Source organism: Balaenoptera borealis, assembly GCF_965194805.1.
Source record: "Balaenoptera borealis genome assembly, chromosome: 8".
In the NCBI taxonomy this organism is placed as follows: Eukaryota; Metazoa; Chordata; class Mammalia; order Artiodactyla; family Balaenopteridae; genus Balaenoptera; species Balaenoptera borealis.
The window spans coordinates 85,356,185-85,374,735 of NC_138865.1; the positions used below are offsets into that span (position 1 = coordinate 85,356,185).

Sequence of the window (18,551 nt, forward strand, 5' to 3'; positions counted from 1 at the left end):
GGCAGTGTTCTTGACTCACTGAGTAAACAAAATATCCAGTTTCCAAGTGGCTATAGGACTTTCCAGGAGGGGGTAGAGTATACTTGGCAGCAAGCCATGAACAATACATATCTATAGGGATCCCATTCTAATAGGTCTGCCCCAGTTTCTTGCCCAAGTAAACCTTCAGGACATTTTCCAGTTGCTTCTAGTCTAGGTCCTCTTTTAAACACATTGATAGGTCATTTCCTGATCCATTCCCTGAGTGACTCAAGTCACTTTTTATCTCCTCTGAAGAATGGTCCCTCAAAACCTTCACTAGGTTGCTTTCTGAATTTCTTGACAGGTTAAATTTGGGGCCTTTTCTCAGGCTATGCCTCAGGTTCTTCCCTAGGTCATTCTCTAACTGGAACTTTGCTGGGCCCCTCACATAGAAAATTCCTGGGTGCCACAATCCAATCATTCTTAGATCATTGCTGTCTTGGCCCATAAACACAGAGGGCTGTGAAAGTCTATGATCGCTCCTTCTCTGAGATTTGTCTGTTAGTTGCCCTGAGGCTACATCAGTGCCAGAAACTCTTGGATCCTGCAGGCTAGGACCCACTAGTGTTACATGGAACTCTTTCAAAGGTGGTGCTTTAGTTGGTTCCAAATATTATCTATAGGAAATTCTCTAAGAAAAATGGAAACTGGAACATAGGGCTGGGAGCCCAGGCTATACAAAAAGAAGTTAAAACCTACAAATTTTCAGTCTGCTTCTGTAACAGGTATTATTTCATTTGGAGTGAGAGACTATACCTCACACTGGGTCCTAGGAAAGTTTACTCCAAAGGCCCTAATCTGGGGTGGAGAAGAAGGTAGTAAGAATAGGAGCAAGGATTGAAGGTGGGCCTTAGGTAGGGGCTGGGAATGAAACAGGGTTCAGGGCTGGGGAAGCAGTGGGGAATATTTAGCCTGCATTTAAATTAGAGGGGATGAAGGAACAGGCATTAGAAATTCCACTGAATAAAACAAAGGGAGACTCCAGTGGGGAGCAACCACCAGAAATCAGGACAGCAGCTACAAGGGACTCATTGTGCAGAGAGGGGAGACCCTAGAAAAGCTGGCTCCATTTATGCTGCAAACGGTCCTCCCAGGTTTGAGGATGTGGGAGCTGCTGAAGACTGTGCAGTTGATTTGGTTTGTCATCAGTGTTCCACAGTGGTTGGGAGCTTGGGTGTCCTGCATGTCAGCAAATGACTCTAAAATAGTCCCAGATATCCTCTCAGCAAAGACTGGGCAACTCATCGGTTCTAATGATATAACAAAACCTCTATTCAATAATTAACTGACCACTAAGCTAATCAAGCAGAGACTTAGTGTCTACATACAACAAAGAATATAGATCTTACAGAATTAGTTCAGAAAAGTCAATATGCAAATAACAAAACAGCAATAACAACAAACTCTGGAGAGAATATGACTTCTAGAGTTGCCATGTTATATTATTTAAAATGTCCAATTTTCAATAAAAACTATAAAACATGCAAAGACACAAAAAAGTATGGCCCATACATATATGCAGGGGAAAAAACAAAAATCAATAAAAAGTGACCCTGGGAATTCCCTGGCGATCCAGTGGTTAGGACTCCGTGCTCTCAGTGCTGAGGGCCTGGGTTCGATCTCTGGTAAGGGAACTAAAAATCCCACAACCTGCATGGTGCAGCCAATAGATAAATAAATAAATAATAAAAATAAATTAAAATTGACCTTGAGGAAATCCAGATACTGGACTTACCAGACAAAGACTTTAAATCAGCCATTCAAAATATTTTCAAAGAAGTAAAGAAAACTATGTTTTAGAAAAAACTAATGGAAAGTATGAAAACAATGGCTCACCAAATAGAGATTATAAATAGGAGATAGGAATTACTTTTTAAATATAACCAAATAGGAACTCTGAAGTTGAAAAGTACGATAACTGAAATGAAACTTTCAATAGGAGCTCAAAGACAGATCTGAACGGGTGGAAGAAAAATCAGTGATTTTGAAGATAAGTCAACTGAGATTATCTAATGTGAGGAACAGAAAGAAAAAGTAATGAAGAAAAATTAACAGAGCCTAGAAGACCTGTGGGACAACATCAAGTGTACAACATACAAATAACGGGAGTCCCAGAAAGAGAGGACAGAAAGAAAGGGGCAGAAATAATAACCAGAAAAATAATGGCCAAAACTTTCCAAGTTGAATGAAAGACTAGTCTACATATCCAAGAAGCTTAACAAGTTCTAGGTATGATAAACACAAAGAGATCCACAGTTAGACACATCATAATCAAACTATCAGAAGACAAGACAGGGACAATCTTGAAAGAAGCAAGAGAAAAGTAACTCATCACGTACAAGAGATCCTCAATAAGATTAGCAGCTTATTTCTCATCAGAGGCTATGAAGGCCAGAAGGCATTGGATGGCATACTCAAAGGTCTGAAAGAAAAATTCTATAATCACTGAAACTATCCACAAATATGGAGGAAGAATTAAGACCAGATAAACAAAAACTGAAAACCCATTGCTAGCAATTCTGCTCTACAGAAAATACCAGTGGAGTCCTTCAGGCTGGAAAAAAAATAAAAAAGGAAATTAGACCAGTAACTCAAATCCACATGAAAAAAATAAATAGCACTGGCAAAGGTACCTACAGAGGAAAATATAAAAGATAGTATAAATGTATATTTGTTTGTAACTCTTTTCTTCTCCCATCTGATTTTTAAAATACCTTCATAAAGCAATAATGATAAATCTGTGTTGCTGGACATACAATGTATAAAGATGCAATTTGTACGCCCATAAGAGTACAAAGGAGGGGGAAGAAAATGGAGCTGTATAGGAGCAAAATTTTTATATACTATAGAAATTGAACTGGTATTAGTCCAAACTAAATTGTCATAAATTAAGATGTATTAAGATAAAATAAGATACAGATAAGATTTATCAGGCTAAATTAGTACGATAAATTATGACAATTATAATCCCCAAGGCAACCACTAAGAAAATAACTCAAAACTATAGTAAAAGAAATGACAATGTAATTAAAATAGCATACCAGAAAACATCTATTTAACAAAAAAGAAGGCAGTAAAGGAGCAACTGAGAAACAAACAAAAATGACATATGAAATATAAAAAACTAAAAGCAAAATGGTAGATATAACCCCTACCGTATACTACACTAAATATAAATGGATTAAAACTTTCCAATTAAAAGACTGAGATTGGAAAATTGGATTTTAAAAAATATACGATCCAGGGCTTCCCTGGTGGCACAGTGGTTGAGAATCTGCCTGCCAATGCAGGAGACACGGGTTCGAGCCCTGGTCTGGGAGGATCCCACGTGCCGCAGAGCAACTCGGCCCATGAGCCACACCTGAGCCTGCGCGTCTGGAACCTGTGCTCCGCAACAAGAGAGGCCGCGATAGTGAGAGGCCCGCGCACCGCGATGAAGAGTGGCCCCCACTTGCCGCAACTGGAGAAAGCCCTCGCGCAGAAACTAAGACCCAACACAGCCAAAAATAAATAAATTAATTAATTAATTAAAAATATATTTATATGATCCAATTATATGCTATCTACAAGAGACACACTTTGGATTCAAAGACACAGATAATTAAGAATAAAAGGATGTAGGGACTTCCCTGGTGGTCCAGTGGGTGAGACTTCAGGCTTCCAACGCAGGGGGCCCAGGTTGGGGAACTAGATCCCGCATGCATGCCACAACTAAGAGTTCGCATGCCGCAATTAAGAGTCTGCATGCTGCAACTAAGAAGCCCCCATGCCGCAACTAAGAAGTCCTTATGCCACAACTAAGAAGTCTGCATGTCACGACTAAGAGTCTGCATGCCACAACTTCACAATAAGAAGTCCGGATGCTGCAACTAAAGATCCGCGTGCCATAATGAAGATCCCGCATGCTGCAACGAAGACCTGGCATAGCCAAAAATAAATAAATAAATAAATAAATAAATAAAAATTATAAATAATTTTTTTTAAATATGGTCATCCTTTAAAAAAAAAGAGAGAGTAAAAGGATGGAAAAAGATATACCATGCAAACAATAACAAAACGAAAGCTTTAAAGTGTCTGTACTAATATCAGACAAATCAAACTTTAAAAGAAAAACTGTTACAAGAGGCAAAAAAAAAAGAGATTATATTTTATAATTATAAAAGAGTCAATTCATTAAGAAGATATAACAATTATAAACATACATGCACCTAAAAACAGAACCCCAAATACATGAAGCAAAAACTGACACAATTTAAGGGAGAAATAAACAATTCAACAATAATAATGAGAGATTTCAATATGCCACTTTCAATAATGTATAGAACAACTAGGCCAAAGATTAACAAGGAAATAGAAGACTTGAACAACATTATAAATCAACTAGACCTAACAGACATCTATAGAGCACTCCATCCAATAATAGCAGAATATACATTCTTTTCAAGTACACATAAAACATTCTCCAAGTGAGACCATATATTAATCGTTAAAACAAATATCAATAAACTTAAAAGGACTGAAATCATACAAAGTATGTTCTATGATCACAATGGAATGAAAGAAATCAATAAGAGAAGGGAAATGGGGAAATTTGTGTATATGTAAAAATCAAACACACACATACATAACCAATGGGAGATCCTAGATTATATATATATATATAATTATACATATTATTAGGAGAGCCTAGGTTTTATATATATATATATATGATCTCCTATTGGCTCTGTTTTTCTGGTGAACCCTGATTAATACACATAGAAATTACCAACTGACTTCAAAGGAAATAGAAATCTCAACAGATAAATGACAAGCAAAGAGATTGAATCAGTAATCAAAAGTCTTCCAACAAAGAAAAATTCTAGAATGATGGCTTCACTAGTGAATTCTACCAAACATTTAAAGAATTAATACCAATCCTTCTCAAACTCTTTCCAAAAATTGAAGAGGCAACACTTTCTAACTCATTCTATGAAGTCAGCAGTACCCTGATACCAAAGCCAGATAATGAAAAATTAGAAAACAGTACATTTTACATTCTAAAATTAGAAAATAATAAATTCAAATAATAAAATTAGATTAGAAAAGAAAATTACAGCCCAACATTCCTTACAGACGCAAAAAATAGATGCAAAAATCTTTAACAAAATATTAGCAAATTGAACTCAATAGCATATTACAAGAATTATTTACCATAGCTAAGTGGGATTTATTCCAGGAATACAAGGGTGGTTCAACATAAGAAAATCAATCAATGTAATACATCATATTGATAGAACAAAGGGGAAAAAAACCACATGATCATCTCAGCTGACACAGAAAAAACATTTGACAAAATCCAAACTTTTCATGCCAAAAACTCAGAAATAAGGAGTAGAGGGAAAATTCCTCAACATGGCAATGAGTATTTTTTTTAAAAATCCACAGCTAGCATCATATTCCATGATGAAAGACTAAAAGTATTCCCCCTAAGATCAGGAACAAGGCAAAGATGCTCACTTTCACTACTGCTGTTCAGCAGTGTATTGGAAGTTCTCCTTGATAAGAAAAAGAAATAGAAGTCATCCAAATTGGAAGGGAAAAGGTGAAACTATTTCTATTCACAGATGACATGATCTTATATATAGAAAATCCCAAAGAATCCACAAGAAAGCTAGTAGCACTAATAAATAAATTCAACAAAGTTGCAGGGTACAAGATTAACACACAAAAATCAGTTGTGTTTCTCTATGCACCACAAATAAACCATCCAAAAAGGAAATTATGAAGGCAATTCCATTTATAATAGCATAAAAAGTATCAAATACTTAGGAATTAATCTATTGGAGGAGATTAAGGATTTATATCCTGAAAACTAAAAAACATGGCTAAAAGAAATTAAAGAACTATATAAATGGAAAGACATCTGTACCCATGGATAGGAAGACTTAACATTGTTAAGATGTCAATATTATCCAACATGATCTACAGATTTAACATAATCCCTATTAAAATTCCAACTACCTTTTTTGTAGAAATGGAAAAGCCATCATCAAAATCATATGGAATTGCAAGGAGTCTCAAATAGCCAAAACAATCTTGAAAAAGAAGAATAAAGTTGGAGAACTCATACTTCTTTACTTCAAAACTTACTAAAAAACTACATTAATTGGGACTTCCCTGGTGGCACAGTGGTTAAGAATCTGCCTGCCAATGCAGGGGACACAGGTTCAATCCCTGGTCCGGGAAGATCCCACATGTCGCGGAGCAACTAAGCCCATACGCCACAACTACTGAGCCTGCACTCTAGAGCCTGCGAGCCACAACTACTGAGCCCGTGTGCCACAACTACTGAAGCCCACGTGCCTAGAGCCCATGCTCCACAACAAGAGAAGGCACCACAATGAGAAGCCCACGTGCCGCAACAAAGACCCAACGCAGCCATAAATAAATAAATAAATAAATATTTTAAAAAACTACATTAATTAAAACAGTATAGTACTAGCATAAGGATAGACATACAGACCAATGGAATCAAATAAGGAGCCCAGAAATAAACCCTCACATATATGGTCAATTGATTTTTGAAAAGGGTTCCAATACCATTCAATGGGGAAAGGACAATCTTTTCAACAAATGATGCTGAGAAAACTGAATATTTATATTACACCATATATAAAAATTAACTCAAAATGTATCAAAGGCCTAAACTTAAGAGCTAAAACTATAGAGCTCTGGGGAGAAAACATTGGGAAAAAACTTTATGACAATGCATTTTGGAACAGTTTCCTGGGTACGACACCAGAAGCACAGGCAACAAGAGAAAAAAATAGATAAATTAGACTTCATAAAGTTCAGCACTTCTATGAATCAAAGGACACTACTAAGAAAGTGAAAAGACAACCTACAGAATGGGAGAAAATATTTGCAAATTATATATCTTATAAGATATTAATATCCAGAATATATAAACAACTCAACAACAAAAAAGCAAACAATCCAAATCGAAGATAAAAGGACTTCACATTTCTCCAAAGAAGATATACAAATAGCCAATAAGTACATGAAAAGATGCTCAACTTCATTAGTCATGAGGGAAATGCAAATCAAAACCACAATGACATACCACTTCCACCAAGTAGGATAATAAAATTTAAAAAACAGAAAATAAGAAGTGTTCACAAGGATATGGAGAAATCGGAACACTTGTGCATTGCTGGTGGGAATGTAAAAATAGTGCAGCCACTAAGGAAAACAATTTGGTGGCTCCTTAAAAAGTTAAACATAGAACTATCATATGACCCAGCAATTCTACTCCTAGGTATACATCCAAAAAAATTGAAAGCAGGAATTTGAACATATATTTGTACACCAATGTTCATAGCAGCATTATTCACAATAGCCAAAAAGTGAAAACAACCCAAGTGTTCATCAACAGATGAATGAATAAACAAAATGTAGTCCATATATACAATGGAATATAAGTCAGCCAAAACAAAGAAATGAAAATTTTTATATATGCTACAACATGGGTGAATCTTAAAAACATGTGAAATTAACTAGACACAGAAGGATAAATATTGTATGAATCCACTTATATGAGGTACCTAGAGTAGGCAAATTCATAGGGACAGAAAGTAGAATAGAGGTTACCAGAAGCTGGGGTTGTGGGAGGGGGACGGAGAGGGAGTTATTATTTAATGGGTACAGAGTTTATGTTGGGGATGATGAAAAAGTTTTAGGAGTAGATAGTGGTGATGATTACACAACATTGTGAGTGTATCTAATGCCTGAATCTGAATTGTACACTTACGAATGAGAAATATTACGTGTATTTTATCACAATAAAAAACAATGAAGTCGGGGCTTCCCTGGTGGTGCAGTGGTTGAGAATCTGCCTGCCAATGCAGGGGACACGGGTTCGAGCCCTGGTCTGGGAAGATCCCACATGCCGTGGAGCAACTGGGCCCGTGAGCCACAATTACTGAGCCTGCGTGTCTGGAGCCTGTGCTTCGCAACAAGAGAGGCCACGATGGTGAGAGGCCCGCGCACCGCGATGAAGAGTGGCCCCCGCTTGCTGCAGCTACAGAAAGCCCTCGCACAGAAACGAAGACCCAACACAGCCATAAATAAATAAATAAATAAAATTTTAAAAAACACAACACTGAGCTTCCCTACAATCTACACTTCCCTGTACGTGACACTCCACAACATTAAAAAAAAAAAAAAAAAAAAAATGAAGTCTACATCTAAAACTAATACAATGTTATGTGTCAATTATATCTCAATAAAATTAATTAATGATTTAAAAGAAACAACAATGACATCAAAATGGATCAAAGACCTAAATATAAGAGCTAAAACCATAAAACTCTTGGAAGAAAACACAGAAGTAGACCTTCATGATCTTGGATTTGGCAATGGATTCTTAGATATGACACCAAATATGTGAGCAACAAAGGGAAAAATAGAAAAATTGGACTTCATCAAAATTAAAAACTTTGGGCGTCAAAGGACACTATCAAGAGAGTGAAAAGATAACTCGTAGAATGGGATAAAGTATTTGCAAATCATACATTTATAACGGCTTAGTATCCAGAATACATAAAATACTCTTATAACTCAACAACAAAAAGACAATCTACCCAATTTTAAGACAGGCAAAAAACATGAATAGAAATTTTGCCAGACTACAAGATATTTAAATGGCCAACAAACACATGAGAAGATGTCAATGCCATGGGTCATGAGGGAACTCTTGTACATTGTTGAGAAATGTAAAATGGTGCAGTCACTTGGAAAATAATTTTATGGTTCCTCAAAAAGTTAAACATAGAATTATCATATGACCCAACAATCTCACTCCAAGGTACATACCCAAGAGAAATGAAAACATATATTTCCACAAAAACTTACACACAGATGTTTATAATAGCATTATTCATAATAACCAAAAGATGGAAATAACTCAAATGTCCACCAACTGACAAATGGAAAAACAAAATGTGGTATATCGATACAATGGAATATTATTCAGCCATAAAAAAGGAATGAAGTACTAGTACATGCTACAAAAGGATAAACTTTCAAAATCTTATGCTATGTGAAAGAAGGTAGGTACAAATTTTCAATTATATTATATATTCCATTTATATGAGATATCCAGAACAGGCACATCTATAGAGACAGAAAATAGATTAGTGATTGCCAGGGGCTGGGAGAAGGAAGGAATGAGGAGTGTGTTAATGGGCATACCTCTTGTTGAAATGATGAAAGTATTTTGAAATTAGATAGTGGTGATGATTGCACAACCTTGAGAATATCCTAAAAACTATGAATCGTACACTTCATAGGGGTGAATTCTATGGTATGGGAATTATATCTCAATTTTTAGAAATAATATTTTTTTAAATGAATAAGAGAGATCCATGCATAAGAGGTTGATATCCTGAGAAAAGGTGGAGTTAGGTGAGGTGAAATAGTCCAGACACAAAGTCTAGCTAGAGAATAGGATCTGAGTGTGCTCTGAAGGAAAATGGGAAAAGGCAAGTGTTAGAGATGGAGGACAATCCAATAAGAAAGTGGGAATCAGTGGCAAGAAGGGCTGGTGGCCAAAAGGTGGTGAGAGTAATAAAAAAGACAGGTTATAAAGGGAGGCTCATGTGCGTCTGGAGCCTGTGCTCTGCAACAAGAGAGGCCACGATAGTGAGAGGCCCGCGCACCACGATGAAGAGGGGCCCCTGCTTGCCGCAACTAGAGAAAGCCCTCGCACAGAAACGAAGACCCAACACAGCCAAAAATAAATAAATTAATTAATTAAAATTTTTTTTAAAAAAAGAGAGGCTCAGTCTTGAGAGTTTGGGGGGAGGTAGGGTCTAGCAGCAGAGATCCTGGAACAAAGATAAAAGTTAGAGACGGGGTCTGGGCTTCCCTGGTGGCGCAGTGGTTAAGAATCCGCCTGCCCATGCAGGGGACACGGGTTCGAGCCCTGGTCCGGGAAGATCCCACATGCCGCGGAGCAACTAAGCCCATGAGTCACAACTACTGAGCCTGTGCTCTAGAGCCTGCAAGCCACAACTACTGAGCCCGCGTGCCACAACTACTTAAGCCCGCGTGCCTAGAGCCCGTGCTCCGCAACTAGAAGCCACAACAAAGAGTAGCCCCCACTCGCCGCAACTAGAGAAAGCCCGCGCACAGCAACGAAGATCCAACACAGCCAAAAATAAAAATAAATTTATTTTCAAAAAAAGAAAGTTAGAGGTGTGGTCAAAGAAGGTTAAGTGAATAAAAAGGCAAAGAGGGCACCCAGTGGCAAAACTCCACAGATGGAGGAGATAAAACTATCAGTGGATGAGAAAAATAGGTCAGTGAAAATATGGGGGCAAATGGCAGAGTGACCTCTAATGGCAGAAAGAAGGCCAGTGATGTGAATGAAAAGAGTGATGTAGGCCTGGGGCCCACTGGGATGTTGGGGTACAATTAAAGGAAGGGAGACAATGAACTAAGATGAGTACAGCATGGGAAGATGGGTCTCTGTAGGTTCTCAGGCTGACAGAGGGATAAATAGGACAGTGTGAGAGAGGTCACTCAGAGGGGCTCTTAATTCCTTTTCTAGAGGGTCTGGTGAGAGTGGGGAGGACAGACAGTGGGTGGCTCAGGCAGAGAACCTATGGGACACAGCCAAAGGGACACAGAGGAAGCAGCAGCTTCCCCAACCTCCCCAGACATCAGAAGATCAGCTTCTACAGTCACTCTATCATGATCCTCCCAGCAGGGATCTTGCCGCAAAGTGTTATCATCAAGAAGCTTGCCCAGATGGCTGCAAAAGACAGGATGTACAAGCTGCAGCTGGGAGCAGAATGAGGCTAGGAGGGCCCAGCAAGCCTGGCAGGAGTCACGTTCCTACGTCACTGACTTCAAGATGCTTCTTTTATTCCTCAGTGAGGGATTTCTATCACATTCCCTTCCCTATAGGATTACCCTCTCATGTCAACCTCGGCTGCACAGGGGCCCTGCAGTCACAGAGGCCATGCTAGGAAGAGGGGGAAGGAAAGAAGGAGAAGAGCTTCATCAATACCTGCTTTTCCAAAGAGTAAGCAGGTCCCACGTCACGTGCGCTCCTTTCTGGCAAACTCTCCAAGCTGGGAAAGCAGGAGACTTGGTTACATGCGGTGAAGGTAGGAGCAAAGGATCTTATAGGAGGCTGAGCAAAACTGTCCTCTGGGGGAGGCTCTTGGGAGACTAGACTCCAAGAGCCCCAACCATTAGTACACAAGGTCAAACAGTGACAACAATAGACAGGCTCAAGTATGGAATAGCATTTTACACTTTATCCCATCTGATCCTCATAACCACGCTGTGAGGGATGAAGGTTAGGTGTATCTCAAGGAGGAATCTGAGCCTTAGGAAAATTAAACAATTTGTCCCAAATCAGGACCCAAAAGGTCTGCCTCCAGATATCCTTTCCACTGTGTCTCACACTGCCACCTAGTGGGCAAGAACCACAGGCCCGCTCCACCATTTTTCCATTCCCAGGGATGGACCTAGCAGGGAACTGGAGAAGTGTTCTTGGTTCTGACTCCTTCCTATGACTCTCCCTGCTGAGAACTTTGTTTTCTAAGAGTGATGAGCTCTAGTAGCTGACGTCCTTAGAGACTATGGATATGGACCTGGGTCTCACAGAAAGGAGAGATTAAGGTTAACCCTTCAGAGCTCCAGATTGAATAGGCAGAACCTTACCCACAAAATGCTCCCTCTTTGCTCCTCTTCTTCCCTGCACTGATGCCACAAAACAAAAAAGGAATGAGGTGCTTGGACTCAATTCTTATTCTCCTCTCTCTAGGCAAGCTGCAGACATTCATTATATATGAACAATATGATTTTCTACATTGAATTAATGAAATTCTGGGTTCTTACCCAGAAATCATTTTTAAAATGGTTAAAGTATTTTCTATTTTTTCTCCTTTGAAAATCTCAAACAAATGTTTTCTGTACGTGATCCTCAACTGATTTTTAGTCAGTATTCCTTAATGAAAAGGGTAAATAATCTCAGACCAACAAGTGCATGAATGTTCCATTCGATAGGATTCTGTCCCCTGGGTATGGAGCTTAGACTCTAGCATCTCAGCATTGTGCTCCAGATCAGCTCAATCACGAAGGAAACACGTGATCCAGAGATACCTGAGAAGGTACCATGACTGAAGAATGTGTGTTTAAAGACTGTTCTCCTGTAAGTACTCTGAACTGTCTTCATAATTTAATCCTGTGTTGTTACATATGGTAGCCACTAGCCACACGTGGCTAAAGCACTTTAAAATGGGGCTAGTCTGAATTGAGATGTGCTGTAAGTGTAAAATATACATTGGATTTCGAATACAGTACCAAAAAGGATGAAAGATGTCTCAGTAATTATTTTTTCATATTGCTTACATGTTGAAATGACTGTCGAAAGGAAACTCCTTACCAAATTTGCTCTTAATATCTCTTAATATTTGCTCAAATGTCTCTTAACATTGTCCATTTTACTATCTGGAAATTTTTTACACAACCACCAGCTTTTTCATTTTTCTCTGCTGTAGAGCATTCTTTTGGTGTTTATCACTCAGAAACACACTTTTTCACAACAGACTTTTGCAGCATTGGTGATGACCCTCATTGAACATTGGGTCTCACTCTGTAGTCAACTGTGAGGACTCATTTAAGTGAATTTCCTCCACACGACATAAAGGAAATCATCTGTCAAAGGCAATTGCAGTGCACATTATTACACACAATATTATGTGCACAATAATGACACAGTAACTATAACATGCCAAAAAATACATAAAGAAACAACTGTGTATGTTGTTAAAAACTTGAGATTTCTATATAAATACTTTAAAATATTTATGAGAAAATGGATCTTATCCTGTAACACATTTAAAATCAAGTGTTTGATAGAAAACAAACTTATGGTTACCAAAGGGGAAAGGGGGTGGGGGAGGGATAACGTAGGCGTTTGGGATTAACAGATACAAACTACTATATATAAAATAGATAAACAAGGACCTACTGTATAGCACAAGGAACTATATTTAATATCTTGTAATAAACCATAATGGAAAAGAATACAAAAAAGAATATATATATAACTGAATCACTTTGCTGTACAGCAGAAATTAACACATTGTAAATCAACTATATTTCAATTTAAAAAATCAATATATACTGTCTAAAATTAATAAATCAAGAAATATTGGTAAAAGTTTATTACTTAAAAATAAGGATGTGGGGCTTCCCTGGTGGCTCAGTGGTTAAGAATCCACCTGCCAATTCAGGGGACACAGGTTAGAGCCCTGGTCTGGGAAGATCCCACATGCTGCAGAGCAACTAAGCCCATGCGCCACAGCTACTGACCCTGCACTCTAGAGCCCGCGAGCCACAACTACTGAGCCCACGAGCCACAACTACTGAGCCCATGTGCCACAGCTACTGAAGCCCGCGCGCCTAGAGCCCATGCTCTGCAACAAGAGAAGCCACCGCAATGAGAAGCCAGCGCACCACAACGAAGAGTAGCCCCCGCTCGCCACAACTAGGGGAAGCCTGCGCACAGCAACAAAGACCCAACACAGCCAAAAATAAATAAATAAATAAACTTATTTTTAAAAATAAAAAATAAGGATGTGAACAATGCAAAAAATAGCCAAAAGAACTTAAAGTGGTTACCTCTGGTAAGCAGAGCTTGCAGTAGAAGAAGGTGGGAGAAAAGAGCCTGTCTTTTTTTTTTTTTGCCTTGCCCACGCTGAACGGATTGCGGGATCTCAGCTCCCCCACCAGGGATCAAACCCAGGTCCCAGCAGTTAAAGTGCGGAGTCCTAACCACTGGATGGCCAGGGAATTCCCAAGCCTGCTTTTTGTTACTATCTGACTTTCAAAGCAATGTGCATATATTACTCTGATTTAAAAAAAACAACAACAAAAAACACTAATTTTAAATATAACCAAAAGAAAAGCAAACAAGTATTTGACAGAGATTCCATGGTAAAAATCTGCAAGTAAGCTTGAAATAGAATCCAATTTTTAAAATGAAGTCTATAAGATTTCCATTTCTGGCAATTTAACTAGGCTAGATGTTATGAAATGCCCTTGCACTGCAAAAATCCAAATGCTGGCTTAACTAGAACAAATACACTTTTATAAGGGGAGAAAGGAAGGAGGGAAGGAAGGAAGGAGGGAAGGAAGGGAGGAGAGAGAGAGAGAGAAAGAAAGAGAGAAAGAAAGAGAGAGAGGGAGAGAGAGAGAGAAAGAAAGGGAAAGAAAGAGAGAAAGAGAAGGCAAGAAAGAGAGAAAGAAAGAAGAAAGGAGACAGGGAGAGAGGAAGAGAGAAAGGGAAAAAAAGAGAGGGGAAGGGAGAGAGGGAAAGAGGTGAGGAAAGGAGGAAGAAGGAGATTCTAGAGCCAAAATTAGATGGAAAGCCAACACAAGACACTACGGTTGCCCTAAAAATATGCCCAACCCAGAAACCTAAAGTTTTGCTGGTTATCAGCCCCACCAAGGAATAGTATTTAGACTTGACAAAGTGGGGGAGCTGAATCTGAGAACTGCACATAAAGCTAGGCAACCAAAAGGGCTATATTGTGAACACGTGAACAAAAAAAATATCTGCATGCTGGAAACAAGAGCCAATAAAAATCCAATTTGTCTCTGGTGACACTAAGAATGTGAAACCAAGAAGGACCCTGTGGGGCTCCTGGGCATGGAGGTCTTTCTGTGTCCCCCATTTCTTGTTTGTAGGAAATAGGCTTCAGTCTCCATGACCTTCCTTTAGTTCCAAAGGACAGGTTCAAACAGTTGCTAATCAGGGAAGGGAGGGGATGCAGAGACAAGGGAGGAGCAGTCAGGAAACAACAGTGCAGCCTTGGGACAGGGTCCTGGTTCCTCCTCGCCCCAAGGGATACACATAACAATATCTTTGAGCTCTTCTGCAGAACTAAAACCCCCAACAAATGGAAGATGTTAACTACTTGATGAAGCATTCTTCATTCCAGAGAGAAGGTCACATTTTGATAACCTTGAGAACCACAGAAGCTCATCAAGAGACCACCTGAGGCCAGATTAAAGGAATGCAGGCCTTGCACACACCCTGATCCTTATCAGCAACCCCACCCTTGAACCACTGCTATGAAACTCCTCACCAAGTGCCCCCCACCACACCCCGGGTTGGGACACACAGTTTTTGAGGGCATGAGACCCCTGTGTCCCCCTTTGCCTGGCAAAGCAATAAAGCTATTTTTTTCTACTTCACCCAAAACTCAGTCTCTGAGATTCGATTCGATTCAGCACCAGTGCACAGAGGCCAAGTTTTCAGCATCAAATTGGGAGAAGAGACAGATTTGAGAAACAGAATTAGCAAAACTGAGTGGAAACACTAACAACATTAATACTAATAATTTTCCCTAATAATTTATAATCATAGCCCTAGTTTCATGAAGACCCGGGATGTGAATTTACACCATACTCATAGTCTGAGAAATAAACATAGTCAATCCAAGAAAAAAACAAATAATTCCAGGTTGGTCAAGTACCTTAGCACCCAGGAGAAACCAAGACAAATCATCTCAATCCAGGCCCTTCAGGATTCACAAAGTTTAAAAGTATAACCAAATGAGCTCCTAGTAAAATACAGCAAACATACAAGGAAACAGACCTCCATAAGCAAGAGTCTAGGAAGACTACAAACTGAAAAATAAGACATGCTCAGACTGCTGCTATTGAAATTATAAGGAAGTCATTATAGGGACTTCCCTGGTGGCACAGTGGTTAAGAATCCGCCTGCCAATGCAGGGGACATGGATTCAATCCCTGGTCCAGGAAGGTCCCACATGCCGTAGAGCAACTAAGCCTGCAAGCCACAACTACTGAGCCCACGTGCCACAACTGAAGCCCACGTGCCTAGAGTCCGAGCTCTGCAACAAGAGAAGCCACCAGAATGAGAAGCCCACGCACCGCAATGAAGAATAGCCCCTGCTCACTGCAACTAGAGGAAGCCTGCAACCAGCAACGAAGACCCAACGCAGCCAAAAATAAATAAATATAATTAATTAATTAATTTTTAAAAAGAAAGTCATTATACACAAAGTAATAGATTTAAAGGGTTCTGAAGGATGTTTTAAATGAAAAGACAGAGATAATCACTATTGATGCCAAAATATTGGTTTCCTGTACACTGATGCCGAAATGAGATACAAGATATGGAGACAGAGTTTTGGAGGAGAAAGAAAGGGTGGCTTTATTCTTTGCCAGGCAGAGAGGGGAACACAGCAGGTTAGCACCTCAAGAACTGTGCCCCCCTCCCTGGGGAATAGGGAGAGGTCTTATAGTTGGAGTTCGTGGTCAGGGGTATGCAATAAGGATCAAGGCAGTAACAGTCTTGCATTCTTTTGCAAAGTTTCAAAATGGCTACAACACTGGGTCTGGTCGGCTCCAAGGGTGGGGTTGCTGACAAGATGAGGCTGTGTGGAGGGTCTCAAGTCTCCTAATCTTAATGAGCTTCTCTAATCCCTTTAATCTTGCCTCAGGTGGTTTCGTGGCTGCTCCTTCCTTCATTAGCAACTGTTCGAAACTGCCCTTTGGAACTTAGGGAATGTCATGGAGGCTGGAGTCTTGCCTACAAGAAATGGGGGACAAAAAGGCCTCCATGCCCGGAAGCTCCACAGGGCCCCACTTGGTTTCACTATGTAGAGCAGGAAAAAGGGACATTTAGCCCAAACCAGACCTTCAGGGTAAATTTTCTGAGATGATGCCTGAATTGGGATAGAAGGACAATTAAGAATTAGCCAGGTTGGGGACTTCCCTGGTGGTCCAGTGGTTAAGACTCCATGTTTCCAATGCAGAATTAGCCAGTTGAAAAAAAGTGGTGAGGCCATTCCAGACAGAGAAATCAAAATATTGATGAGCAAAAAGATATAGAAGCAATGAACAGCATGGGGGGCTCAGGGGAAACTAGAGGCATTCTTCTATTACTAGAATAATAAACGCCAGCAGGTAATGACTAGAGAAGCTAAAGGAGTAGAGAAAGACCTGCATGTGGAGGGTTCTCTATACCATGCAGAAAGTATGGCTCACTGAAGGATTTTAAGGAGGTGAGTGTCATGATCATTTTTGTTTTAGGTAGATTACTTTGGCAGTAGTGAATGGAAAGGATTTAAGATGGATAAAGCTAGAAGAATGGAGATCAGCTAGGAAGCTACTGCACAGTTTATGGGAGAAATGAGGAGGGCCTGAACTACTAGGGTGACAGTAAGGATGGGGCAGAAAGATTTGAGAAATAGCAGATATAATTAGCAAAAGTTGGTGACTGACAAGTAATAGGAAAGATGAAGAGGGAGCAGTGTAGAATGGCTCCTGTGTTTCTGGCCTGGATGATTAGGTGATACTAATTGCTTTGGGAAATACAACAGGAAGAACAGGTTGGGACAGAAGAAGAAAATGACCTAAGTTATAAAGATGTTAGGCCTGGGTACCTGTGGGAAATTGAGTTTAGGGATGTTTAGCAAGCAACTGGAATCGATGAGACTGAAGCTCATAGAAGTCAGTGCTGAAATAACTAACCACATGAGTGGCTAATTCACTACTTCACAGAATCTACTTCAGAGAATAATACAGTCATCAGAAATGATGTTTAGGGGAATTCCCTGGCGGTCCAGTGGTTAGGACACCACTGTGGGCCCGGGTTCGATCCCTGGTCAGGGAACTAGATCCTGCATGGCGCAACTTAGACCCGGGACAGCCAAATAAATAAATGTTAAAAAGTAAATAAAATAGGGCTTCCCTGGTGGCGCAGTGGTTGAGAATCTGCCTGCCAATACAGGGGACACGGGCTCGATCCCTGGTCCGGGAAGATCCCACATGCTGCAGGGCAACTAAGCCTGTGCGCCACAACTACGGAGCCTGTGCTCTAGAGCCTGTGAGCCACAACTACTCAGCCTGCGTTCATAATTACTGAAGCCTGCGCACCTAAAGCCTGCGCACCTAAAGCCTGCGCTTCGCACGAAGAGAAGCCACCGCAATGAGAAGCCCGCGCACCACAACAAGAGTAGCCCGCGGCAACTAGAGAAAGCCTGCGTGGAGCAACGAAGACCCAGGGCAGCCTAAAATAAATAAATTTATTTTTAAAAAATAAAATAAAAAATATTAACAGCTTTCTTACCTTACGAAAACCTACATTTATTTAAACACCGTAAAAATGTGAATAGCCAAGTCTGGAAAGAACTACATCAAGATGCTATGGAAATTATTTTGAGATTGCAAGTTTATGGGTTTCTTCCTTCTACTTTTTTATATATTCTAAATTCGGTATAGAATACTATCATAACGGGAAAAACTTTTTAAAAAAGTAACATTTCCTCTTACCTCAAGCGGGACATAGCTAGAGTTCCTATCAAATACAGGACCTGACACATAGTAAGCCCCCAACAAATGCAGCAAAGGACCAGCACCTGAGATGTGAGAGCAGTGGCCTCGGATCTTCCTGCCTTGTAGAAGCCTGTCCTGCGGGCCCTCAGGACTCGGCC

The 18,551-nt window shown here is 39.8% G+C and overlaps 1 protein-coding gene across 2 annotated transcripts in view; it reads right to left on the reverse strand.

The window, feature by feature from the left end:
• The window catches only part of SPATA31F3 (SPATA31 subfamily F member 3), a 194,204-nt gene extending 183,057 nt beyond the window's left edge, over nt 1-11,147 (reverse strand). For both annotated transcript variants that reach the window (XR_014247288.1, XR_014247289.1), the window contains exon 1: nt 11,078-11,147. The gene's annotated coding sequence lies outside the window, so the exon portion shown is untranslated. The remainder of the gene's footprint in view (nt 1-11,077) is intronic.
• Nucleotides 11,148-18,551: the final 7,404 nt, after the last annotated feature.